We start from the raw sequence: 8,422 nt of genomic DNA, 5'->3' as shown, positions 1-8,422 counted from the left end.
ATGCAGCTGTCTCTAATGCATAACCCCAAAACGATAGTGGTAGATCGGTAAGAGAAATCATAGATCGCACCATATCTAATAAAGTACGGTTATGACATTCGGACACACCATTATGCTGTGGTGTTCCAGGTGGCATGAGTTTGTGAAACTATTCCACATTGTTTTAATTGAAGACCAAACTCGTAACTCAAATATTTTACTTCTGCGATCATATCGTAGAAACTTTCATTTTTGTTACGATGATTCTCCACTTCACTCTGAAATTCTTTGAATTTTTCAACTATTTCAGACTTGTGTTTCATTAAGTAGATATACCCATATCTGCTCAAATCATCTGTGAAGATCAGAAAATAATGATACTTGTCGCGAGCCTCAATATTCATCGGACCACATACATCAGTATGTATGATTTCCAACAAATCTGTTGCTCGCTCCATTGTTCCGAAGAACAGAGTCTTAGTCATCTTGCCCATGAGGCATGGTTCGCAAGCATCAACTGATTCATAATCAAGTGATTCTAAAAGCCCATCAGCATGGAGTTTCTTCATGCGCTTTACACCAATATGACCTAAACGGCAGTGCCACAAATAAGTTGCACTATCATTATTAACTTTGCATCTTTTGGTTCAATATTATGATTATGTGTATCACTATGGTCGAGATCCAATGAACTATTTTCATTGGGTGTGTAACCATATAAGGTTTTATTCATGTAAACAGAACAACAATTTATTCTCTTACTTAAATGAATAACCGTATTACAATAAACATGATCAAATCATATTCATGCTCAATGCAAACACCAAATAACACTTATTTAGGTTCAACACTAATCCCGAAATTATAGGGAGTGTGCGATGATGATCATATCAATCTTGGAACTACTTCCAACACACATCGTCACTTCACCCTTAACTAGTCTCTGTTTATTCTGCAACTCCCGTTTCGAGTTACTAATCTTAGCAACTGAACCAGTATCAAATGCCGAGGGGTTGCTATAAACACTAGTAAAGTACACATCAATAACACGTATATCCAATATACCTTTGTTTACCTTGCCATCCTTCTTATCCGCCAAATACTTGGGGCAGTTCCACTTCCAGTGACCAGTCCCTTTGCAGTAGAAGCACTTAGTCTCAGGCTTAGGATCAGACTTGGGCTTCTTCACTTGAGCAGCAACTTGCTTGCCGTTCTTCTTGAAGTTCCCCTTCTTCCCTTTGCCCTTTTCTTGAAACTAGTGGTCTTGTCAACCATCAACACTTGATGTTTTTCTTGATTTCTACCTTCGTTGATTTCAGCATCACGAAGAGCTTGGGAGTTGTTTCCGTTATCCCTTGCATATTATAGTTCATCACGAAGTTCTACTAACTTGGTGATGGTGACTAGAGAATTCTGTCAATCACTATCTTATCTGGAAGATTAACTCCCACTTGATTCAAGTGATTGTAGTACCCAGACAATCTGAGCACATGCTCACTAGTTGAGCGATTCTCCTCCATCTTTTAGCTATAGAACTTGTTGGAGACTTCATATTTCTCAACTCGGGTATTTGCTTGAAATATTAACTTCAACTCCTGGAACATCTCATATGGTCCATGACATTCAAAACATCTTTGAAGTCCCGATTCTAAGCCATTAAGCATGGTGCACTAAACTATCAAGTAGTCACCATATTGAGCTAGCCAAACGTTCATAACGTCTGCATCTGCTCCTGCAATAGGTCTGTCACCTAGCGGTGCATCAAGGACATAATTCTTCTGTGCAGCAATGAGGATAAACCTCAGATCACAGATCCAATCCGCATCATTGCTACTAACATCTTTCAGCACAATTTTCTCCAGGAACATATCAAAATAAACATAGGGAAGCAACAACGCGAGCTATTGATCTACAACATAATTTGCAAAATACTACCAGGACCAAGTTCATGATAAATTTAAGTTCAATTAATCATATTATTTAAGAACTCCCATTTAGATAGACATCCCTCTAATCCTCTAAGTGATCACATGATCCAAATCAACTAAACCATGTCCGATCATCACGTGAGATGGAGCAGTTTCATTGGTGAACATCACTATGTTGATCATATCTACTATATGATTCACGCTCGACCTTTCGGTCTCCGTGTTCTGAGGCCATATCTGTATATGCTTGGCTCGTCAAGTATAACCTGAGTATTCCGCGTGTGCAACTGTTTTGCACCCGTTGTATTTGAACGTAGAGCCTATCACACCCGATCATCACGTGGTGTCTCAGCACGAAGAACTTTCGCAACGGTGCATACTCAGGGAGAACACTTCTTGATAATTAGTGAGAGATCATCTTAAAATGCTACCGTCAAACTAAGCAAAATAAGATGTATAAAAGATAAACATCATATGCAATCAAAATATGTGACATGATATGGCCATCATCATCTTGCGCCTTTGATTTCCATCTCCAAAGTACTGTTATGATCTCTATCGTCACCGGCATGACACCATGATCTCCATCATCATGATCTATATCAATGTGTCGTCACGTGGTCGTCTCGCCAACAATTGCTCTTGCAACTATTGCTATCACATAGCGATAAAGTAAAGCAGTTATTGGGCGCTTGCATCTTATGCAATAGAGAGACAACCATAAGGATTTTGCCAGTTGCCGATAACTTCAACAAAACATGATCATCTCATACAACAACTTATATCTCATCACGTTTTGACCATATCACATCACAACATGCCCTGCAAAAACAAGTTAGACGTCCTCTACTTTGTTGTTGCAAGTTTTACGTGGCTGCTACGGGCTTAAGAAAGAACCAATCTTACCTACACATCGAAACCACAACGATAGTTTGTCAAGTTGATGCCGTTTTAACCTTCGCAAGGACCGGGCGTAGCCACACTTGATTCAACTAAAGTTGGAGAAACAGTCACCCGCAAGCCACCTTTGTGCAAAGCACGTCGGGAGAACCGCTCTCGCGTAAGCGTACGCGTAATGTCGGTCCGGGCCGCTTCATCCAACAATACCGCCGAACCAAAGTATGACATGCTGGTAGGCAGTATGACTTATATCGCCCACAACTCACTTGTGTTCTACTCATGCAAATAACATCAAACCATAAAACCTAGGCTCGGATGCCACTGTTGGGGAACGTAGTAATTTCAAAAAATTTCCTACGCACACGCAAGATCATGGTGATGCATAGCAACGAGAAGGGAGAGTGTTGTCTACGTACCCTCGTAGACCGAAGCGGAAGCGTTGACACAACGTAGAGGAAGTAGTCGTACGTCTTCCCGGTCCAACCGATCCAAGCACCGTTACTCCGGCACCTCCGAGTTCTTGGCACACGTTCAGCTCGATGACGCTCCCCGGGCTCCGATCCAGCAAAGCTTCGGGGAGGAGTTCCGTCAGCACGACGGCGTGGTGACGATCTTGATGTTCAACCGTCGCAGGGCTTCGCCTAAGCAATGCAACAATATGACCGAGGTGGAATATGGTGGAAGGGGGCACCGCACACGGCTAAGGAACGATCACGAAGATCAACTTGTGTGTCTATGGGGTGCCCCCTGCCCCCGTATATAAAGGAGTGGAGGAGGGGAGGGCCGGCCCTCTCTATGGCGCGCCCTAGGGGAGTCCTACTCCCACCGGGAGTAGGATTCCCCCTTTCCTAGTCCAACTAGGAGTCCTTCCATGTAGTAGGAGTAGGAAACAAGGAAGGGGCGCAGCCCCTCCCCCTAGTCCAATTCGGACTAGGCCTTGGGGGGGGGGGGCGCGCGGCCTGCCCTAGCCAGCCCCTCTCTCTTTCTCGTATGGCCCAATAAGGCCCAATACTTCTCCCGGCGAATTCCCGTAACTCTCCGGTACTCCGAAAAATACCCGAATCACTCGGAACCTTTCCGAAGTCCGAATATAGTCGTCCAATATATCGATCTTTACGTCTCGACCATTTCGAGACTCCTCGTCATGTCCCCGATCTCATCCGGGACTCCGAACTCCTTCGGTACATCAAAACTCATAATATAACTGTCATCGAAACCTTAAGCGTGCGGACCCTACGGTTCGAGAACAATGTAGACATGACCGAGACACGTCTCCGGTCAATAACCAATAGCGGGACCTGGATGCCCATATTGGCTCCTACATATTCTACGAAGATCTTTATTGGTCAGACCGCATAACAACATACGTTGTTCCCTTTGTCATCGGTATGTTACTTGCCTGAGATTCGATTGTCGGTATCCAATACCTAGTTCAATCTCGTTACCGGCAAGTCTCTTTACTCGTTCCGTAATACATCATCCCGCAACTAACTCATTAGTTGCAATGCTTGCAAGGCTTAAGTGATGTGCATTACCGAGAGGGCCCAGAGATACCTCTCCGACATTCGGAGTGACAAATCCTAATCTCGAAATACGCCAACCCAACATGTACCTTTGGAGACACCTGTAGAGCTCCTTTATAATCACCCAGTTACGTTGTGACGTTTGGTAGCACACAAAGTGTTCCTCCGGCAAACGGCAGTTGCATAATCTCATAGTCATAGGAACATGTATAAGTCATGAAGAAAGTAATAGCAACATACTAAACGATCGGGCGCTAAGCTAATGGAATGAGTCATGTCAATCAGATCATTCAACTAATGATGTGATCCCGTTAATCAAATAACAACTCTTTGTCCATGGTTAGGAAACATAACCGTCTTTGATTAACGAGCTAGTCAAGTAGAGGCATACTAGTGACATTCTGTTTGTCTATGTATTCACACATGTATTATGTTTCCGGTTAATACAATTCTAGCATGAATAATAAACATTTATCATGATATAAGGAAATAAATAATAACTTTATTATTGCCTCTAGGGCATATTTCCTTCACCTATCACACCCGATCATCACGTGGTGTCTCAGCACGAAGAACTTTCGCAATGGTGCATACTCAGGGAGAACACTTATACTTTGATAATTTAGTGAGGGATCATCTTATAATGCTACCGCCAATCAAAGCAAGATAAGATGCATCAAAGATAAACATCACATGCAATCAATATAAGTGATATGATATGGCCATCATCATTTTGTGCTTGTGATCTCCATCTCCGAAGCACCTTCATGATCACTATCGTCACCGGCGCGACACCTTGATCTCCATCGTAGCATCGTTGTCGTCTCGCCAATCTTATGCTTCCACGACTATCGCTACCGCTTAGTGATAAAGTAAAGCATTACAGGGCGATTGCATTGCATACAATAAAGCGACAACCATATGGCTCCTGCTAGTTGCCGATAACTCGGTTACAAAACATGATCATCTCATACAATAAAATTTAGCATCATGTCTTGACCATATCACATCATAATATGCCCTGCAAAAACAAGTTAGACGTCCTCTACTTTGTTGTTGCAAATTTTACGTGGCTGCTACGGGCTTAGCAAGAACCGTTCTTACCTACGCATCAAAACCACAATGATAATTTGTCAAGTTGGTTCTGTTTTAACCTTCGCAAGGACCGGGTGTAGCCACACTCGGTTCAACTTAAGTTGGAGAAACTGACACCCGCCAGCCACCTGTGTGCAAAGCATATTGGTAGAACCAGTCTCGTGTAAGCGTACGCGTAATGTCTGTCCGGACCGCTTCATCCAACAATACCGCCGAACCAAAGTATGACATGCTGGTAAGCAGTATGACTTATATCGCCCACAACTCACTTGTGTTCTACTCGTGCATATGACATCTACGCATAAAACCTGGCTCGGATGCCACTGTTGGGGAATGTAGTAATTTCAAAATTTCCTACGCACACGCAAGATCATGGTGATGCATAGCAACGAGAGGGGAGAGTGTTGTCTACGTACCCTCGTAGACCGTTCGCGGAAGCGTTATATCAACACGGTTGATGTAGTCGTACGTCTTCACGATCCGACCGATCCAAGTACCGAAAGCACGACACCTCCGAGTTCTGCACACGTTCGGCTCGGTGACGTCCTCGCCTTCTCAATCCAGCAAGCAGAGGGGCGAAGTAGTAGCACTACTAGGGAAAAGCTTATAGGCAGACGCTTACTAGTAGCGAGGGTTTATACCCCTCGCTACTGCTACTTACTAGTAGTGCGGGTTTTTACCCCTCGCTACTGCTAAGTTGATAGTAGTAGCGCGGGTTTTTAACCCTCGCTACTACTAAGCGGTCTCTACCATGGCCCCTGAGACATGCCATAGTAGTAGCGATGGTATAAACCCGCAATACTACTAAGTTGATAGTAGTAGCGCGGTTTTATACCCCTCGCTACTACTAAGTACGAGGTAGGTGAAGTCGCCATATCCTCGGCCGAATCCCCATCTCCTCCCCCAAATCCCTCCCCTTTTCCGCCACTCTCTCCTCTCACTTTCCATACGCTCTCACATGGACCTCTTGCCCATGTGCCCATCCTTCTCCGTGGTGCCGAAAGAGGCCGCCGCCTCGCGCCACCGGCGTCTACGAGCTCGCAGGTCTTCCACCAACGTCTAGGAGGCCGCCGCCCCGCGCCACCACACCGGAGCACCTCACCACCGGTGACTAGCTCCGCTACTCCCTCCATCACCTTCCTCTCTCCCTCGGTTTTCCTTTTCTCTCTCTCCCTCTGGTTTGACTCACCCTCCCATGTCCATGCCCGTGCAGGTCGTCGCCATGGACGACCCGGAGCTATCTGGCGTGGTCAAGAAGAGGAACCCCACGCCGCGGCCTGGCTCTGCCATAGAAACGGGCCCTCTCCAATAGCCACCACCGATCTGGTCTTCCGTTGTCCGTTCATGCCTCCAGCGACGCCAATCATCGCTAGATCGAACCACTGCTGCCATTGACAACACGCACGAGATCAAGATTTTTTGTTTTTGAAAGTAATAGCAGTAGCGCGGGGTATAAGACCCGCTACAGATAGTTAGCAGTAGCGCTGTCTGCAACCCACACTACAGCTAACCATGTATAGCAGTAGCGTGTGTCAACATGCGCTACTGCTACAAGTTAGCTGCGGTGCCGTATCAGTAGCGCGGGCACCCGCGCTACTGATACACCCAAAACCCGCGCTGCTGCTAGGCTTTTCCCTAGTAGTGTAGATGAGTTCCGGCAGCACGACGGCGTGGTGACGGTGTTGGTGAAGAACAATCTCCGCAGGGCTTCGCCTAAGCACTACGAAAACTAGGACGGAGGATAAACTAGAGGGGACGGGGTTGCCGGCACACGGCTTGGTGTTTCTTGATGTATCTTGGGTGCTAGCCCTACCCCTCTATTTATATGTTGAGCCTTGGGGTCGAAACTTGGAGTAAAAGCCTCCACAAAGTCGGTTTCACCCGAAAGGCAAGAGTCCTTCTCGGACTCCAGGGCCAAACGCCAGGGTTCCCGGCGTCTGGACCCAGACGCCAGGGACCCTGGCGTCTGACCCTTGGACCCCGCAAAACTTCCTTTTGCGCTTTCCAAAAACCTTGTGGGCTTTCACCTTTGGCCCAAATAAAGTGTTCTCGTACCCAAACATTTCGGGAAACATCCGGAACCCCTTCCGGTGAATTCCGGAACCCTTCCGGTGACCAAACACTATTATCCCATATATCAAACTTTATCTCCGGACCATTCCGGAGTTCCTCGTCATGTCCGTGATCTCATCCCGGACTCCGAACAACATTCGGTCACCAACATACATAACTCATATAGTACTATATCATCAACGAACGTTAAGCGTGCGGACCCTACGGGTTCGAGAACTATGTAGACATGACCGAGACACCTCCCTGGTCAATAACCAATAGCGGGACATGGATGCCCATATTGGCTCCTACATATTCTACGAAGATCTTTATCGGTCAGACCGCATAACAACATACGTTGTTCCCTTTGTCATCGGTACTTGCCCGAGATTCGATCGTCGGTATCTCAATACCTAGTTCAATCTCGTTATCGGCAAGTCTCTTTACTCGTTCCGTAATACATCATCCCGCAACTAACTCATTAGTTGCAATGCTTGCAAGGCTTATAGTGATGTGCATTATCGAGTGGGCCCAGAGATACCTCTCCGACAATCGGAGTGACAAATCCTAATCTCGAAATATGCCAACCCAACAAGTACCTTTGGAGACACCTGTAGAGCACCTTTATAATCACCCAGTTACGTTGTGACGTTTGGTGGCACACAAAGTGTTCCTCCGGTAAACGGGAGTTGCATAATCTCATAGTCATAGGAACATGTATAAGTCATGAAGAAAGCAATAGCAACAAACTAAACCATCAAGTGCTAAGCTAACGGAATGGGTCAAGTCAATCACATCATTCTCCTAATGATGTGATCCCGTTAATCAAATGACAACTCATGTCTATGGTAAGGAAACTTAACCATCTTTGATCAACGAGCTAGTCAAGTAGAGGCATACTAGTCAGCGGCGGCGCCAGGGGTATTCACCTGTATTCATGTGAAT

Source organism: Triticum urartu, chromosome 1A, assembly GCF_056163025.1.
Source record: "Triticum urartu cultivar PI428250 chromosome 1A, HENAU_Tu73, whole genome shotgun sequence".
NCBI lineage: Eukaryota > Viridiplantae > Streptophyta > Magnoliopsida > Poales > Poaceae > Triticum > Triticum urartu.
Note: the sequence above shows the minus strand (reverse complement) of the source record.